General features: G+C 47.6%; 1 long non-coding RNA gene across 1 annotated transcript in view; it reads right to left on the reverse strand.

Annotated features, from left to right (window-relative positions):
• Nucleotides 1-18,092, reverse strand: part of LOC134910075 (uncharacterized) — a 39,446-nt gene extending 21,354 nt beyond the window's left edge. The window contains exon 1 of the long non-coding RNA XR_010176116.1: nucleotides 18,006-18,092. This is a non-coding gene — a long non-coding RNA (uncharacterized LOC134910075). The remainder of the gene's footprint in view (nucleotides 1-18,005) is intronic.
• Nucleotides 18,093-18,296: the final 204 nt, after the last annotated feature.

Below are 18,296 nucleotides of genomic sequence, written 5' to 3' on the forward strand. Positions count from 1 at the left end.
GTTCCTGGTTTGACGTCATAAACACACCCAGCGTTCGCCCAGACACTCCTCCGTTTCTCCGGCCACTCCTGCGTTTTTTCCGGAAACGGTAGCGTTTTTAACCACACGCCCCTGAAACGCCGTGTTTCCGCCCAGTAACACCCATTTCCTGTCAATCACATTACGATCGCCGGAGCGAAGAAAAAGCCGTGAGTAAAAATACTATCTTCATTGTTAAATTACTTGGCGCAGTCGCAGTGCGAATATTGCGCATGCGTACTAAGCGGAATTTCACTGCGATGCGATGAAATATACCGAGCGAACGACTCGGAATGAGGGCCCGAGGGTAATGCCAGTGGAGTTACCCTATAGAAGCCTATGGGCTTCTTTCCGTATTCCTATCTGAGCTCCCAGCATCCTCCGTGGCTGCCGCATCCTTCTGTACATACGCAGACGGAACCCCAGGTCATAAACCCAGAAGTCCAAGGACTGGCGCTGATTGCAAAGGACAGCCCTTATCGGGAGAGCTGTCCTTTGTGATACTAATCTCATATTGGTACATATGCGATTAGTGTCGATGTGTTGTGTGGCAGGATGTACCATGCAAGGTTAGTACATTCTACCGAATAAGAGCTGTCCTTTGTGATCAGCGCATTGACTGATAAGGTCTTAATCAATTTATCAATTATTTTGGGGCGGAATTTTGCTATGCATATACATTATAGTGTTTTATCTGTTTTTAAGCTTCAATCCTTTTTTTTAAATGACTTTTTATAGTTCCTCATTCTAGCAAACATTTTTTTATTTTGCAATCTATAAGTTTTTTGTTTGTTTTGCAGTTCCATATTTAATTACAAAGATTCCAAGATCTATTCAATGACACAGATCCTGAACTTTGTCATACTGATCACCTTGGAGTAAACAGATCACACCAGAAGTAAGAACAACAATTAAAAAAGTGCATCATTTTCCACTGGATTGGTTAGCATACTATGTTTTCTGTACAAAAACCTCAATTTATATTTGAGCTTATTTGAGCTATCAGTGTTCCTAAAAAGAGAACTATCTGCTTCATCTTCCTCCAAATTGACAATCACTGGTGTTCTGCACATTGGGACTAATTTATATTTGTACCCAAATCCGATGGCTTGCATAATGTGCAGCACCCTGTCAATCGCAGCATGATTGACATGCTGCAGCATTTGGGGGCGGAGCCCCTGACACCATTCTTCAAAATGGAGGCTTGTTGCACGGTCTGCAGTGTCGGACCCAGACTTCCTGGACTGGTGTCCATATCCTATGGTCAGCATGAGTAAGCTTCAGCTTACACAGAATGTGCCGGTGCCTGAAACCACTGCAAATCATGGTCGTGATGGTGATCTGAGGCTGTGTCCTCAGATGTAGCAGTGTGATTTTGCAAATGCGAACAGGAAGCATCTATCTGCTACAGACGCATCCTGCTGCATTTATAGTTTAATTACACAGCCGCTTCCTTATGGCTATTCAATTGCACTCAGACTTGAATTAGTTTAATTGTACTATCCCACATGGGGGGTAATTCCAAGTTGATCGCAGCAGGATATTTTTTAGCAGTTGGGCAAAACCATTTGCACTGCAGGGGGGGCAGATATAACATTTGCAGAGAGAGTTAGATTTGGGTGGGTTATTTTGTTTCTGTGCAGGGTAAATACTGGCTGCTTTATTTTTACACTGTAATTTAGATTGCAGATTGAACTCATCACACCCAAATCTATCTCTCTCTGCACATGTTATATCTGCCCCCCCTGCAGTGCACATGGTTTTGCCTAACTGCTAAAAAATTTCCTGCTGCGATCAACTTGGAATTACCCCCATGGAGCAAACAACTGTTGGAGCTGCTATGTAAACCATAACCCACCTCTCACACACAGGCCAAATATTAAATATAAAATGACTTATGCAATAGAATCCTTTGTGAGTTATTGCCTGGTTTTACATTCATTGAGCTATTTTGTTTGTCATACTATTAAAATGTCTATCATAGACTGTTCTTCATTCATACGCATACACCAAGATCCATAAAGAAATAACTGACACTGACACCAGAATAATGTTTGCCAATAAAATTGTCAGCTTTTATTAAACAAATGGTATGGTGGCAAGGAGGGACGGCCTATTTAAATAAAGTCCCTATTTATTCTAACCTTTTAAAACCTTTTAACTGTGGCTGACCAAAACACAAGAGGAGGCAAGGGCCCAACTTCAGCCCGGCCTCCATCGCATAACAAGGAGAGGCTTTAAAGGGCCCAATTTCAGCCCAGCCCCCCACACATCACAAGGGGAGGCTATTAAGGGCCCAATTTCAGCCCAGCCCCCCTCACATCACAAGCGGCCATAATGGGCCATTTGCCACCCCTTGTGTTACTTGCTCTTTACCGGGAATACCGTGGCCAACTCTCCACTCAAGGTATTCCCCAACTCCAAACCAAAAGGTGCTCAGGTGTGTACCAACTCCACCGGAGACCGAAGCCCACCGAGTCCGATGGAACTCCGGCCCCGTAATGTATCAAACTCCACCACCTTCACATCTCCTGAGCACCTATAAAACTCTTTAAATTACAGCCACAATTTCAGGCCGTCCCAACCCGCCACAGTTTCAACGAAACCCCGCCACCATACCTCAACCTTAAAACTCCTCTTACTACTCCTAAACTCCTCCTACCTATCAATAAAATTCCTGACTACATACAGCGAACCACAGATCCTCCATAAAAATTTTCATACCCATCAAATTCAGATGGACACCATCGGCCATGTACAGATGAGGGGCAGAAACTAAAATTGAGGGATGTGGGACCACAAACCCCCAATTTTAAGTAACAGCCCTGCCCACCACAGAATTGATCCGGCGCCGGACCAATTCTATGGCAGCCGGTCTGTCCGCATCTCTCCAAACCAAACGTGGGATAATGTCCGACCACCCCACACTCAAAAAACACAACCTGTTCTGCAAGATAACTAAGTCCCTGACTATAGTTTTGCGAAGATCCAGACCCGTCCTTCTGATCAAATCATTTCCAGCAGCATGGAACACCACCCTCAGCGGGTATCCCGAGCTCTCCGACTGTTGCCAAAATAGGGGCATGACTTGCTCCCAGCGAAGTCCCCTCACACCGATCCACCTGATAAGATTAGCTACAGGGGACTGAAGGCATTCCACACCAGACCTCTCACCATAGTAAACATATGAGTGCCCAATAATACATATCGGACACTCGTCCAAGCGCAAATCTGAAAGTACAAAAAAACATATTCACAGAACCTTAACATACAAAAAAACCCTAACACAAAATTCTTGAAACAACATTACTCAAAAAACATCCCATTATAAACTTACTAAAATAGGTTTTTTGGGGTTTTTTTTTGTTTGCTTTTTATACTAGTTTAATTTGGCCTCTAAGGTGAGAAATTTTTTGAAGCGGGGATGAAAAGGGGGATGGGTATGAGGGATCAGACTTGACGAGAGGCGAAAAACACACCTGCCAAGCAGGTATGAACCCCAAGGCTTAAGGCACTTGACAGGATAAAAAATTCCTCAAGACCCCCAAATATGGCGAGTGGCTGAAACCTCAAGTCTGATTTTTAATCCACCAGGTCAAAACCTGATATATTTCCGAAATACATCAGACTTCCACCTCCCCAGAACTCTAATTTTCCCGCTCGAACAGCCTCGATACCGGCAAACCCATCGTGCAAATACAATGTTCCAGCACCCATCTAAATTGAAATTGAGTAACCGGCATACCATCCATATGCTGCAACCATGGACCTGGCATATCAGCCCTTGTTCTCAAATAAACATTCGCCAAGGACACTGGACAAATCTCTTTGTCGTCCACACATCTCAAAACAACCCAACAACCTTTGCCTAGTCGGTCCGTTTTGGAACGTTGTACTTTGCACCATAAGCCTCCATCTTCCAGTGACTCATGCTCACGAAGCATAGGTGACATTGCTGTTTTCGAAGCTGACACCAGTTCACTGACTCTAAAGGCCCCGAAAAAGGTCATGGCGAACACAATTTAAATAAGAGTGCTTCGTAATCAGATGCACAGACCTCATGCAAAACAACTGCCATGCGCCGCAATATTGAAATGGTTATTGGCCTTCGTGCATCTTATACAGGGGGCATCACTCGAGCCCACCCTTTAAGAATCCTTGCTAGAAGGAAACATTTAGCAAAATCATGCCGGCCTTCAAGTCTCAAGAAATAAGAAAGAGCAGACAGTAAATGTGTTACAAACCCTCTTGATCTGCCTGCGCTAAAACATTCCCAAACATAATTTAATAACATTGCATAATCAGTCTTACCTTGGTCCTGATGTAAACGGACATATCTCTCCTACTCTCCCATAGCGTTTCTGTACCCTCGAAGGGTAGAAGGTGCCAAGGATTGTAGAGCTAAGCCCTCCAATCCGGGCGTATCACCTGCCAGGCATAAGACGGGCAAGGGTCACCAGATACATTCGCATCCGGAGCTAGCACCCTAAACCTGCGCCACTCGAAACGCGAAAGCGCATCTGCCACACCGTTTTTAATGCCTGGAACATGCCTAGCGTGAAAACTTATATTCGATTGAAGGCAGTGCAAAACCATCTGACCCAACAATTGCAGCACAGGAAGGCCAGCAGCTTTCTGACTATTAAAAGCATGAACCACACCCAAATTGTCACACCAAAAAACTACTGACAGATTGGCCAAGACCTCATGCCATAACTCCAGAGCTACCATGATGGGGAATGATTCTAATAATAACATATTACTAGTGAGTCCCTCATCAAACAAGGTTTTAGGCCATGGGGAGACACACCACCTACCCTCCAGGTATGCTCCAAAAACCCGTAGAACCTGCCGCATCAGTGAATAATTGCAACTCTACATTGGATCTGGGTATAGACTGCCAAATACGACCATTGAAAGTCGCCAAAAAATTCATCCCAAATGTGCAGATCCCCACAAATTTCTTTAGATAATCTCATAAAATTACTAGGTTTTTTTTATATTTTTAACACCCGCTGTGGCTCTCTCCAACTTCCTGCCGAAGACCTTACCCATAGGTATAACTCGGCAAGCAAAATTGAGAGACCCCATTAATAATTGAGCTTGTCTCAACATCAACTTGCCATTTGCCAATGCCACGATTATATCTACTTTTTATTTATCTATTTTTTTTATTTTTTATTTTTAGGTAAACGAAAACAAACCTCATAGTATCAATTTTTATTCCCAAAAAAGTCAACACCGATATAGGACCTGCCATCTTCTCCTCAGCTACTGGGATCTCTATTTGGATAATAATCCAACCAATACAATAATTTGTAAAATGTCACTGGAGTAGGGGCCCTACTTAGCTCCAGCAGCTGCCGGGACTCGTTGCTGCTGCTTGTGCAAACCCCCTCTACCACCGGCAGTCTGTTGGCAGTTTTTGATGGGGTGGGATCCCTCACAGCGAATACAAACATGCCGAAAACGACACCTGAACCCTAGGGTACATTGACTATTATTAAAGGCATAGCATCTGCCTGATCTATTCTTACCCGCCAACCATCTGTTACTGGTATTGCCTAGTTTCTCAGCCAAACCCTCTGAACCATTTTTTAGAGGTTGAGTAACATCTACAAAAATCTCTACATCTTTTTTACCAAAATCTATGATTTCCTGGCCATTCTGTTTTCTGCGAAACTCCACATCATAGGACCTCCATGCTGTTCCGCGCCCAGATCTTGCCAGTTCGTGAAGCAAATACATATATTTAATTATATTCATGTGCTCCTGAGGTCTAGACTCCAAATAACAAGCTGCAAAGATAAGCATGCCCTTCTGCCAATTAGAGTAAGACTTATAATCCTCCTCACCTATACCTGATTTCTTTCTAGCTGCCACTAATGCTTTTCTCGCTTTACTAGTTAAAGCAAACATATTCACAAATTTGCCCTGTCGAATACGCTCCCTAATTCTGGGCCGTATCCCTCTCAAAACAGCAGTATTAGTACATTGCAAAGAATCCTCGGGACCCTCCTCCGAGGACATGCTAGAGCTGCTGTGTCTGCGCCTTCTCTTATGTCTTCTTGCAACCACTGCAGCTGCTGTCAACTGAAGATGAGGACTCACAGGAAGAAGTGGATGAACCCCTGTAACTTCTGCGCCTATGCTTACGTTTTTGCGAAGCTTTTTTCTTGCATGATTTCTCCTTAACTGCGCCCATATTGCCTGAGCTGACCACTGTATCTTTTTTACGCGCTACAGGGTGCACATCCGACTCACCGTAAAGACCTCCCTCATCCAGGGCGGACTCCACCACAGCTGCCGACTCCCCAGAATCCTCCTGTAATTCAGGGGCTACCAAGGACTCTGCTGGAGAAATGCAAGGAGAAACATCCACCAGACACTCATTAGGATTCATATTGCCCCTATTCCTTCCACCCGTTCTGGCCCGTGAAACAGCGGCTGCTAAATCACTTACGCCATCCCTATTCAAAATGGAGGAATTCTGCTCGCCCAAAAAATTTCCTTCAGTATGATTAGCAGTCAGCACCGGGACTAGTGCTGATATGACTGAAGTGCATATAGACGCTACCTCAGACGAGTTACATCCAGCGCCATTACGCCCAAAACGCACAGCATCAGCTTATGACCTCCCCGTCACTGTGCCCCTCATACTATGTACCTCAGGCACCCCTTTTTTACCCCTGATATTCACACTGGCGAGCCTTCCTTGCTGCCTTTCAGCATTTCTCATGCCCGAGCTACCCGCGCGCTGGCCCGCTACGTCCGTGTCTGCCCCGGTATCCTTTGATCTAACCGTACCCCTGTTAATTCCTCCGTTAGGTGTCCTTATAAACATAATGCACCTTACACATTATGACAACCTTTATTAATGCCCTTTTACACATAATGTCCCTTACACATATGCCGCACATTATTAATGCCCTTATACACATAATGACACACATAGTGCCCCCTACACATTTGCTGCACATTATTAGTGCCCCTATACACATAATGACACACATACAGTAGTACCCTGTTACACATATGCCGCACATTATTAATGCCCTTATACACATAATGACACACATAGTGGCCCTTTACACATACAGTATATTGCACATTATTAATGCATTTTTACATGACACACATAATGCTCCTTACACATATTCCGAACACTACTGCACAACCAACCCACTCACAGCACTTCCACTAACACTGTGACCTCTGCCTCTGCTTGGATACAGATGTGTCCTCACAAATCTTGCATCAATGCTAACGTTGGGCATTTTTTTTTTTATGAAAAAGCATCTTATTTGCATTGCTATGTAGCTAGAATGCACAAGCAGCTTCTGCTGATTAAACTGATATGCAGCATGCCTATGTACTGTGTAAGACTGTGGCTGTATCTGCATATGAAATGCTACATACAGAATATAGGCATGCCGCATATCATTTTAATCAGATGCCCCTAGGTATATTAAATGCCCTAGGCAATTGCCTAGTTTGCCTATGGCCGGCTCTGCCCTAACTGACACTAACACAGCAGCGTCCCTGTCACCGCTTTCAACCAAACGGATAGGGGGACGCACAGCACGACTGGGCCTCGGCATGTTAGAGAGTAGAAAAGATAAATAAAGAAAGAGTCAAAGAACAAAAAGGGGGTGAAAAGATTAAAGATTAGTAAAGATTGAAAACAAATAATAAGATTTTACTCACCGGTAAATCTATTTCTCGTAGTCCGTAGTGGATGCTGGGGACTCCGTAAGGACCATGGGGAATAGACGGGCTCCGCAGGAGACTGGGCACTCTAAGAAAGATTTAGTACTACTAGTGTGCACTGGCTCCTCCCTCTATGCCCCTCCTCCAGACCTCAGTTAAGGAAACTGTGCCCGGAAGAGCTGACATTACAAGGAAAGGATTTTGGAATCCAAGGTAAGACTCATACCAGCCACACCAATCACACCGTATAACTTGTGATAACATACCCAGTTAACAGTATGAACAACAACAGAGCATCAACCACAGATGCCAACATAACATAACCCTTTATTAAGCAATAACTATATACACGTATTGCAGAAAGTCCGCACTTGGGACGGGCGCCCAGCATCCACTACGGACTACGAGAAATAGATTTACCGGTGAGTAAAATCTTATTTTCTCTAACGTCCTAGTGGATGCTGGGGTCTCCGTAATGACCATGGGGATTATACCAAAGCTCCCAAACGGGCGGGAGAGTGCGGATGACTCTGCAGCACCGAATGGGCAAACACAAGGTCCTCCTCAGCCAGGGTATCAAACTTATAGAATTTTGCAAAGGTGTTTGAACCCGACCAAGTAGCTGCTCGGCAAAGCTGTAATGCCGAGACCCCTCAGGCAGCCGCCCAAGAAGAGCCCACTTTCCTTGTGGAATGGGCTTTTACTGATATTGGATGCGGCAATCCCGCCGCAGAATGAGCCTGCTGAATCGTGTTACAGATCCAGCGAGCAATAGTTTGCTTTGAAGCAGGAGCACCCAGCTTGTTGGATGCATACAGGATAAACAGCGAGTCAGTTTTCCTGACACCAGCCGTTCTGGTCACATAAATCTTCAAAGCCCTGACTACATCAAGCAACTTGGAATCCTCCAAGTCACGAGTAGCCGCAGGCACCACAATAGGTTGGTTCAAATGAATAGATGACACCACCTTCGGCAGAAATTGTGGACAAGTCCGTAATTCTGCCCTGTCCATATGGAAAACCAGATAGGGGCTTTTACATGACAAAGCCGCCAATTCTGACACACGCCTAGCCGAGGCTAAGGCCAATAGCATGACCATCTTCCACGTGAGATACTTTAGCTCCACGGTCTTAAGTGGCTCAACCAGTGGGATTTCAAGAAACCCAACACCACATTGAGGTCCCAAGGTGCCACTGGTGGCACAAAAGGGGGCTGAATATGCAGCTCTCCCTTAACAAACGTCTGAACCTCAGGAAGAGAAGCCAGTTCTTTTTGAAAGAAAATGGATAGGGCCGAAATCTGGACCTTTATGGACCCCAATTTCAAGCCCATAGTCACTCCTGACTGTAGGAAGTGCAGGAACCGGCCCAGCTGGAATTCCTCTGTAGGGGCCTTCCAGGCCTTACACCAGGCAATATATTTTCGCCATATACGGTGATAATGTTTGGCTGTCACGTCCTTCCTAGCCATTATAAGCGTAGGAATAACTTCCTCCGGAATGCCTATTTCCGCTAGGATCCGGCGTTCAACCGCCATGCCGTCAAACGCAGCCGCGGTAAGTCTTGGAACAGACAGGGCCCCCGTTGCAACAGGTCCTGCCTGAGAGGCAGAGGCCATGGGTCCTCTGTGAGCATTTCTTGCAGTTCCGGGTACCAAGTCCTTCTTGGCCAATCCGGAACAATGAGTATTGTTCTCACTCCTCTTTTTCTTACGATTCTCAGCACCTTGGGTATGAGAGGAAGAGGAGGAAACACATAGACCGACTGGAACACCCACGGTGTTACTAGTGCGTCCACAGCTATCGCCTGAGGGTCCCTTGACCTGGCGCAATACCTTTTTAGCTTTTTGTTGAGGCGGGACGCCATCATGTCCACCTGTGGCAGTTCCCATCGATTTGTAATCTGCGTGAAGACTTCTTGATGAAGTCCCAACTCTCCCGGGTGGAGGTCGTGCCTGCTGAGGAAGTCTGCTTCCCAGTTGTCCACTCCCGGAATGAACACTGCTGACAGTGCTTGCACGTGATTCTCCGCCCAACGAAGAATCCTGGTGGCTTCCGCCATCGCCACCCTGCTTCTTGTGCCGCCCTGGCGGTTTACATGAGCCACTGCGGTGATGTTGTCTTACTGAATCAGCACCGGTTGGTTGCGAAGCAGAGGCTCCGCTTGACTCAGGGCGTTGTATATGGCCCTTAGTTCCAGGATATTTATGTGCAGACAAGCCTCCTGACTTGACCACAACCCTTGGAAGTTTCTTCCCTGAGTTACTGCCCCCCATCCTCGGAGGCTCGCATCCGTGGTCACCAGGACCCAGTCCTGTATACCGAACCTGCGGCCCTCGAGAAGGTAAGCACTCTGCAGCCACCACAGAAGAGACACCCTGGTCCTGGGGGATAGGGTGATCAGCCGATGCATCTGAAGATGCGATCCGGACCACTTGTCCAACAGGTCCCACTGAAAGATCCTCGCATGGAACCTGCCGAAGGGAATGGCTTCGTATGATGCCACCATCTTTCCCAGGACTCGCGTGCAGTGATGCACCGACACCTGTTTTGGTTTTAAGAGGTCTCTGACTAGAGTCACGAGCTCCTGAGCCTTCTCCGCCGGGAGAAACACCTACTTCTGGTCTGTGTCCAGAATCATGCCCAGAAAGGGCAGACGCGTCGTAAGAATCAGCTGCGACTTAGGGATATTCAGAATCCAGCCATGCTGTTGCAACACTTCCTGAGAGTGTGCTACGCTGATCAGCAACTGCTCTCTGGACCTCGCCTTTATGAGGAGATCGTCCAAGTATGGGATAATTGTGACTCCTTGCTTTCGAAGGAGCACCATCATCTCCGCCATTACCTTGGTAAATATTCTCGGTGCCGTGGACAGCCCAAACGGCAACGTCTGGAATTGGTAATGACAGTCCTGTACCACAAATCTGAGGTACTCCTTATGAGGGGGATAAATGGGGACATGCAAGTAAGCATCCTTGATGTCCAGAGACACCATAAAATCCCCCTCTTCCAGGCTTGCAATGACCGCTCTGAGCGATTCCATTTTGAACTTGAATCTTTTCAGATAAATGTTCAGGGACTTTAAATTCAATATGGGTCTGACCGAACCGTCCGGTTTCGGTACCACAAACATTGTGGAATAGTAACCCCTTCCCTGTTGAAGGAGGGGAACCTTTACCACCACCTGCTGGAGATATAACTTGTGAATTGCCGCCAGTGCCGTCACTAGACATTTTAGCGCTGTGTGCAAGAAACAGTATCGGCGCCCCCCACCCCTCCACCCCCTTACATACAAAGCAGGGCTGCTGCGCGCCTAAAATATATAGGGCGTGGCTTCATGTGAAAGGGGCGTGGCCACAGAGCTCCCTTTTACACATTACAGCAGGCAGGGCTCCCTTTTTTAATATTACGGCAGGCAGAGCTCCCTTTCACATATTACAGCAGGCAGAGCTCCCTTTCACGCATTACAGCAGGCAGAGCCCCGTTTTTACACATAACAGCAGGCAGAGTCCCCCTATTTTACACATTAGGCAGGCAGTCCCCATTTTTTACACATTTGGGATGGTTAGAGCAGGAGAGAGGAACGCAGGGGGAGGATTAGAGAGCAGGTGAGAGGAACGCGGGGGGCGGATTAGGGAGAGAGCAGGTGAGAGGAACGCGGAGGGCGGATTAGGGAGAGAGCAGGTGAGAGGAACGTGGGGGGAGGATTAGGGAGAGAGCAGGTGAGAGGGACGCGGGGGGCGGATTAGGGAGAGAGCAGGTGAGAGGAACGCAGGGGGAGGATTAGAGAGCAGGTGAGAGGAACGCGGGGGCGGATTAGGGAGAGAGCAGGTGAGAGGAACGCAGGGGGCGGATTAGGGAGAGAGCAGGTGAGAGGAACGCGGGGGGAGGATTAGGGAGAGAGCAGGTGAGAGGAACATGGGGGGAGGGCTTGGGATAGAGTTGAGCGGCATACAGAAGGGAGGAGAGGTATGGAGAGAGCAGGTGAGAGGCCCACAATGGGGAGGGAATGGGGGGAGGGGGGCTGTAATAAATCCCTAACCTGCGGTGGTGGTATGCTCTCGTGTAAATTCGACTCCTGGTCCTGCGCTGACAGGTGCTCGTGTACGGGTCCCTCTGCTCCATGCCTTCCCCGGCTCTTCCGCGGCTCCAGCTCCCATGTCAGGCGCCGCACGCTGGCTGGGCTGGCTAAGAGTCAATAGAGGCTGTTTCTGGCTGGTCTGGGCGCACATGATGACGTCACGCCCCCGGCGTTGAGCAGCGCAGATCAGGGGAGAAAGGATGCTCAGCGCCTCAGCCTCCTCCCCTCAAGACCAGCTGCTGCTGCCTGGTGACGCCTCCAGCCCTCCACAACAGTAAAGCTGGTGAGCGGAGCTTCGGCGGCGCGGCGCAGCCCAGTCAGGGGTGGGGGGGGGGGGTGGTAGGAGGGGGAATGTAGAGGCGATCACAGCACCTACCGAACTAGCAGTTCTCCATCTCCACCATGCTCCTCGGGCAGCAGGCGGTAGTGTCGCGTAGCCCTGCGGGTGCATGTGGAGATTTTTCCGCCCCACAGCGCATAGCGCTGTGTGCAATGCCCCTCTTGCCCATACCTAGTTACGGCACTGATTGCCGCTAACACTACCTCCCTTTCCATGGGGGAAGCTGGCAGGGCCGATTTGAGGTAACGGTGAGGGGGCATCACTTCGAATTCCAGCTTGTATCCCTGAGACACAATCTGTATAGCCCAGGGATCCACCTGTGAGCGAACCCACTGGTGGCTGAAATTTCGGAGACGCGCCCCAACCGCTCCTGGCTCCACCAGTGGAGCCCCAGCGTCATGCCGTGGATTTAGTGGAAGCCGGGGAGGACTTCTGTTCTTGGGAACTAGCTGTATGGTGCAGCTTCTTTCCTCTACCCCTGCCTCTGGCAAGAAAGGATGCACCTCTGACTTTCTTGCTTTTTTGTGAACGAAATTACTGCATTTGGTAATACGGTGCTTTCTTAGGCTGTGAGGGAATATATGGCAAAAAATTTGACTTCCCAGCCGTAGCTGTAGAAACTAGGTCCGAGAGACCGTCCCCAAACAATTCCTCACCCTTATAAGGTAAAACCTCCATATGTTTTTTAGAGTCGGCATCACCTGTCCATTGCCGAGTCCACAGGACCCTTCTGGCAGAAATTGACATTGCATTTATTCTAGAGCCCAGTAGGCAAATGTCCCTCTGGGCATCCCTCATATATAGGACAGCGTCTTTTATATGCCCCAGGGTCAGTAAAATAGTATCCCTGTCCAAGGTATCTAGTTCCTCAGACAGATTATCTGTCCATGCTGCCACAGCACTACACATCCAGGCCGACGCAATTGCCGGTCTCAGTAGAGTACCGGAATGTGTATACACAGACTTCAGGATACTTTCCTGCTTCCTATACGCAGGATCCTTTAGGGAGGGCGTATCCTGTGACGGCAGGGCCACCTTCTTAGATAAGCGTGTCAGAGCTTTGTCTACCCTAGGGGAGGATTCCAAGCGCATCCTGTCCGCTGGCGGGAAGGGGTACGCCATAAGTAACCTTTTGGAAATCAGCACTTTCCTATCAGGAGAATCCCACGCTTTTTCACACAACTCATTTAACTCATGTGAAGGGGGAAAAGTCACCTCTTGCTTTTTCTCCGCAAACATATAAACCCTCTTGTCAGGGACAGGGTTTACCTCTGATATGTGCAATACATCCTTCATTGCTATAATCATGTAGCGGATGGCTTTAGCCATTTTAGGCTGCAATTTTGCATCATGGCCATCGACACTGGAGTCAGAATCCGTGTCGATATCTGTGTCAACAATTTGGGATAGTGGGCGCTTCTGAGACCCTGACGGCCTCTGCGCTGTAGGATCAGGCATGGGCTGAGACCCCGACTGTCCCAAGGTTTCTGCTTTATCCAACCTTTTATGCAAGGAGTTTACATTATCATTTAACACCTTCCACATATCCATCCAATCAGGTGTCGACGCCGCCGGCGGAGACACCTCATTCATCTGCACCTGCTCTGCCTCCACATAGCCCTCCTCGTCAAACATGTCGACACAAGTGTACCGACACACCACACACACAGGGGATGCTCTATATGAGGACAGGACCCCCACAAGGCCTTTGGAGAGACAGAGAGAGAGTATGCCAGCACACACCCCAGCGCTATATCACCCAGGAATCACACAGTAACTTAGTGTTTACCCAGTAGCTGCTGTATATATGATTTATGCGCTAAATTTATGTGCCCCCCCCCCTCTCTTTTTACCCTCTTTCTACCGTGAGTCTGCAGGGGAGAGCCTGGGGAGCTTCCTCTCAGCGGAGCTGTGGAGAGAAAATGGCGCTGGTGAGTGCTGAGGAAGAAGCCCCGCCCCCGCAGCGGCGGGCTTCTGGCCCGCGATTTTGTGTAAAAATAATGGCGTGGGCTCATGCATATTACAGTGCCCAGCTGTATATATGCTGCTTTTTGCCAAGGAGGTACTCAATTGCTGCCCAGGGCGCCCCCCCCTGCACCCTACAGTGACCGGAGTGTGTGGGTTAGTGTGGGAGCAATGGCGCACAGCTGCAGTGCTGTGCGCTACCTCTTATGAAGACAGGAGTCTTCTGCCGCCGATTGTGACGTCTTCTTGCTTCACCCGCCGGCTTCTGTCTTCTGGCTCTGCGAGGGGGACGGCGGCGTGGCTCCGGGAACGGGCGACCAAGGTTAAGTTCCTGTGTTCGATCCCTCTGGAGCTAATGGTGTCCAGTAGCCTAAGAAGCGCAACCTAGCCGCAGTTAGTAGGTTTGCTTCTCTCCCCTCAGTCCCACGTAGCAGAGAGTCTATTGCCAGCAGAAGCTCTCTGAAAATAAAAAACCTAACTAAAATACTTTCTTAATAGCAACCTCAGGAGAGCTCACTAAAATGCACCCAGCTCCTTCCGGGCACAGATTCTAACTAAGGTCTGGAGGAGGGGCATAGAGGGAGGAGCCAGTGCACACAAGTAGTACTAAATCTTTCTTAGAGTGCCCAGTCTCCTGCGGAGCCCGTCTATTCCCCATGGTCCTTACGGAGTCCCCAGCATCCACTAGGACGTTAGAGAAAAGAAGAAAAATACCACAAAATCACAAATAATACACAGTTCAGTACAACACAAACGCAGAGCACTTCACTGTTCAATTTTCTCTGAGGAAAAGAGGGAGAACCTAAGCCCCTCCCATCACCAGATTCCTCAGTCAACTCATAGGCCCAGAGCCGGCCACAGGCATAGGCAAACTAGGCAATTGCCTGGGGCATTTGATATGCCTAGGGGCAACAGCAGCTTCTGCTGATTAAAATGATATGTGGCATGCCTATATTCTGTGTGTAGCATTTCATATGCAGATACAGCCGCAGTCTCATACAGTATATAGGCATGCTGCATATCATTTTACTCAGCAGAAGCTGCTTGTGCATCCTAGCCACATAACAATGCAAATAAGATGCATTTTCATTAAAAAAAGGTGTGCCCGACGTTAGCATTGAGGAAAGTTTTATGAGGACACATCTGTAACCAAGCAGAGGTAGACGTCACAGTGTTAGTGGCAGTGTGAGTGCTGTGTGCATGTGAGTGGGTTGGTTGTGAAGTAGTGTTCGGAATATGTGTAAGGAGCATTATGTGTGTCATTTAAAAATGCATTAATAATGTGCAACATTTGTGTAAGGGGCACTATGTGTGTCATTATGTGTATAAGTGCATTAATAATGTGTGGCATATGTGTAACAGGGTACTACTGTATGTGTGTCATTATGTGTATAGAAGCACTAATAAGGGGGCACTATGTGTCATTATGTGTATAAGGGCTTTAATAATGTGCGGCATATGTGTAAGGGACATTATGTGTAAAAGGGCATTAATAAAGGTTAACATAATGCGCAAGGCGCATTATGTTTTTAAGGACATTAATAAGGTGTCTCATGTGTAAGGGGCATTACTGTGTGGAATTATGTGTATAAATGCATTACTAATGTGTGGCATTATGTGTATAAGGTGCTCTACTATGTGGCATTGTGTATAGAAAGGGCACTACTGTGTCGTCTAATGTGAATAAAGAGCAGTAGGGTGTGGTGTAATGTGAATAAGGAGCAATTCAGTGTGATGTAATGTGAATAAGTGGCTCTACTGTGAGAAGTAACGTTTATAAAGTAAAGTGATACTACTGTGGGATGTAATATGAATTATGGACATTATCACATGATCAAATGTGAATAAAGTTGCAGTACAGTGTGGCGTAATTGGAATTGGGGTTACTATTGTGTGGCCATGCCCCTTGCCAGCAAAAACACACCCCTTTTTGGGCTGTGCACCAAATGTGCGAACTGTTCCTATTTAAAATATAGGGGGTCCAAACACCAAAATAAGGACTGCTATGGGTGAGGGGTGATGGTGCTGGGAAAGAGGTCAAGGTTAGAGGTGGAACCAGCGGTGGTGCTAGGGGGCACCAGACAAAATCTTGCCTAGGGCATCATATTGGTTAGGGCCGGCTCTGCATAGGCCCACTGTTACCATGGACACCTCCACCTGTCACAGCTGCTTCATTCAGCCTACTATTCAGAATTTTATGTCAGTACAGCCATATAAAATGTCCTCCGTTCTCTATATGTGAAAGTAAAATAGTGCTTAAAATTGTGAACAATAACAACTCAACACCCTTACTTGGCTTATGACACACACACACACAGGTGCTCTGGTCGCTTAAGTCAATAGGCATGGTCACTCAGACTATGCCCTAGCTGTCACACTGTGTCCCGAGACTGATTTCTGTGTCACAGTTAAATTTGTAACAAAAAAAAAAGTTCTGAGCTGGATTTTAATGTAATAGGGACACAATACTCCTCTGTCAGGGGCAGACTGTTACTCACAGGCCACTTTTGGGTAGGTACATTGAGAAGCCTAATACAAGCCAGTGGCATCACTGACCTATCACACTAAATGGGAGTCTGGGCTTGTGCCAACAGTCTGTAAAACCAGGAAAAAAACAACAACCCACAGATGTAGCCAAGCTCAGCTTGGCTGTGACTAGGTGTGTCTGTGACTTGTTTGCACACGTGTACGCACACATTCATGTGCGTATATACACACACCCGTGATCCATAGACTTTACGTTATTCAATCACAGTTGCAAATAGTTGCACCCACGCATATGCATCGCGGGTAAGCTGAGCCCGGCTACATCTGTATAGATACCTTAGCCCTGCCTCACCACTGTCAGCTGGAGTTTCCCAGTGTGCTACTTGGCCTGCCACATAATGTTGCATTCTCTCTCACTTATGTTTAACGTGATGCTTCCTGGTGTTCCCATTTGTTTATCCATATTGTCATTTTTTTGTCTCCTCAAAATGGCAGTTTCCATTTTGTTGAAGACATTTCTAAACAGCTCCTCATTCACAGCTGCACAGACAGTACCTCTTTATATCCAGGTCCAGTACTGCAGTCCCAGCAGTCTGCCCATGATGGTGGCCATGGCCGGAATATTGGTCATTCACAATGCTACAGAGGTGTAAGGACACTGGTATTGGCAGGAGAGCCTATTTTGTGGTTTGGTCCACATCAGCCTTTTTAAATTTGTCCTGGGTGGCCTCTTTTTGTGCCGATGCTTAACTGGTACTCTCAGAACCAGGGGCATTTCTACAGAGAAGGAGGCCTGTGTGCACGTCCGGGTGGGCCCCCACCTCTACACGGCGCTGTAGACTCCGGCGCTGTGCCGAAGTCTACTGCGCAGGTCTCCGGAAACATGGCGCCCGCCATAATCCGGAGACCAATTTGGCTACCGCGCATGCTTGGCGGCAATTTACGCTGTGATTGCAGCTCCCGTCGCTGGACTCCGGAAAGGTAAGTATTAAAATGGGTGCGGTGTGGGCGCCCCCTGGACCAAGGGGCCCGTGTGCACCGCACCAATTATAGAAACGCCAATGCTCAGAACAGCAAATACTTGCTATACGAATCCCATTTACGGAATCTTGCCACAGAGCCAGCAATTACTGCCATTGTGGATGGATTAGCCACTCCAAAAAAAAAAACACACACCCCACACACATATGGGTGTCTAGGGTGAGAAAATTTTACATGTTCTGCACTGCGGGTCTTTCTGCTATAGTTCAGCTGTATCCCTACTGACGTTTCCATAGAAATAGCTAGTGACAGGGCCCTGTTTAGTGGGTGTACAAATGCTTCTTTATACATTAATCAATAATCACATTTAATAGCCAATTAGGGGGCAGATTTATCAAAGCTAGGAGAGGGATAAGTTACAAACCAATCAGGTCCTTTACTGCCATTTTCAAACACAGCCTGTAAACTAACACAAGCTTTATTGTGATATCAGCAGACAGCACAGGCACTGGACTGCCCGCGTCTCTGGCCTCCTGTCCTGTGCAGAGGTTTTTTTTTTTTCTTCCAAACTTTGACAGTCAGCCCAAGTTGACAAAGCTCACTTCCCGCTTTTACAGTGAGATGCAGTTTTCAGCTTCTACATACAGCAATAGCAAACGCAGGAGAAGACATCTGATGGTAAGTGACCTCGCCCCTTAATAATACAGGTTAAGTA

Source organism: Pseudophryne corroboree, chromosome 1, assembly GCF_028390025.1.
Source record: "Pseudophryne corroboree isolate aPseCor3 chromosome 1, aPseCor3.hap2, whole genome shotgun sequence".
Lineage (NCBI taxonomy): Eukaryota > Metazoa > Chordata > Amphibia > Anura > Myobatrachidae > Pseudophryne > Pseudophryne corroboree.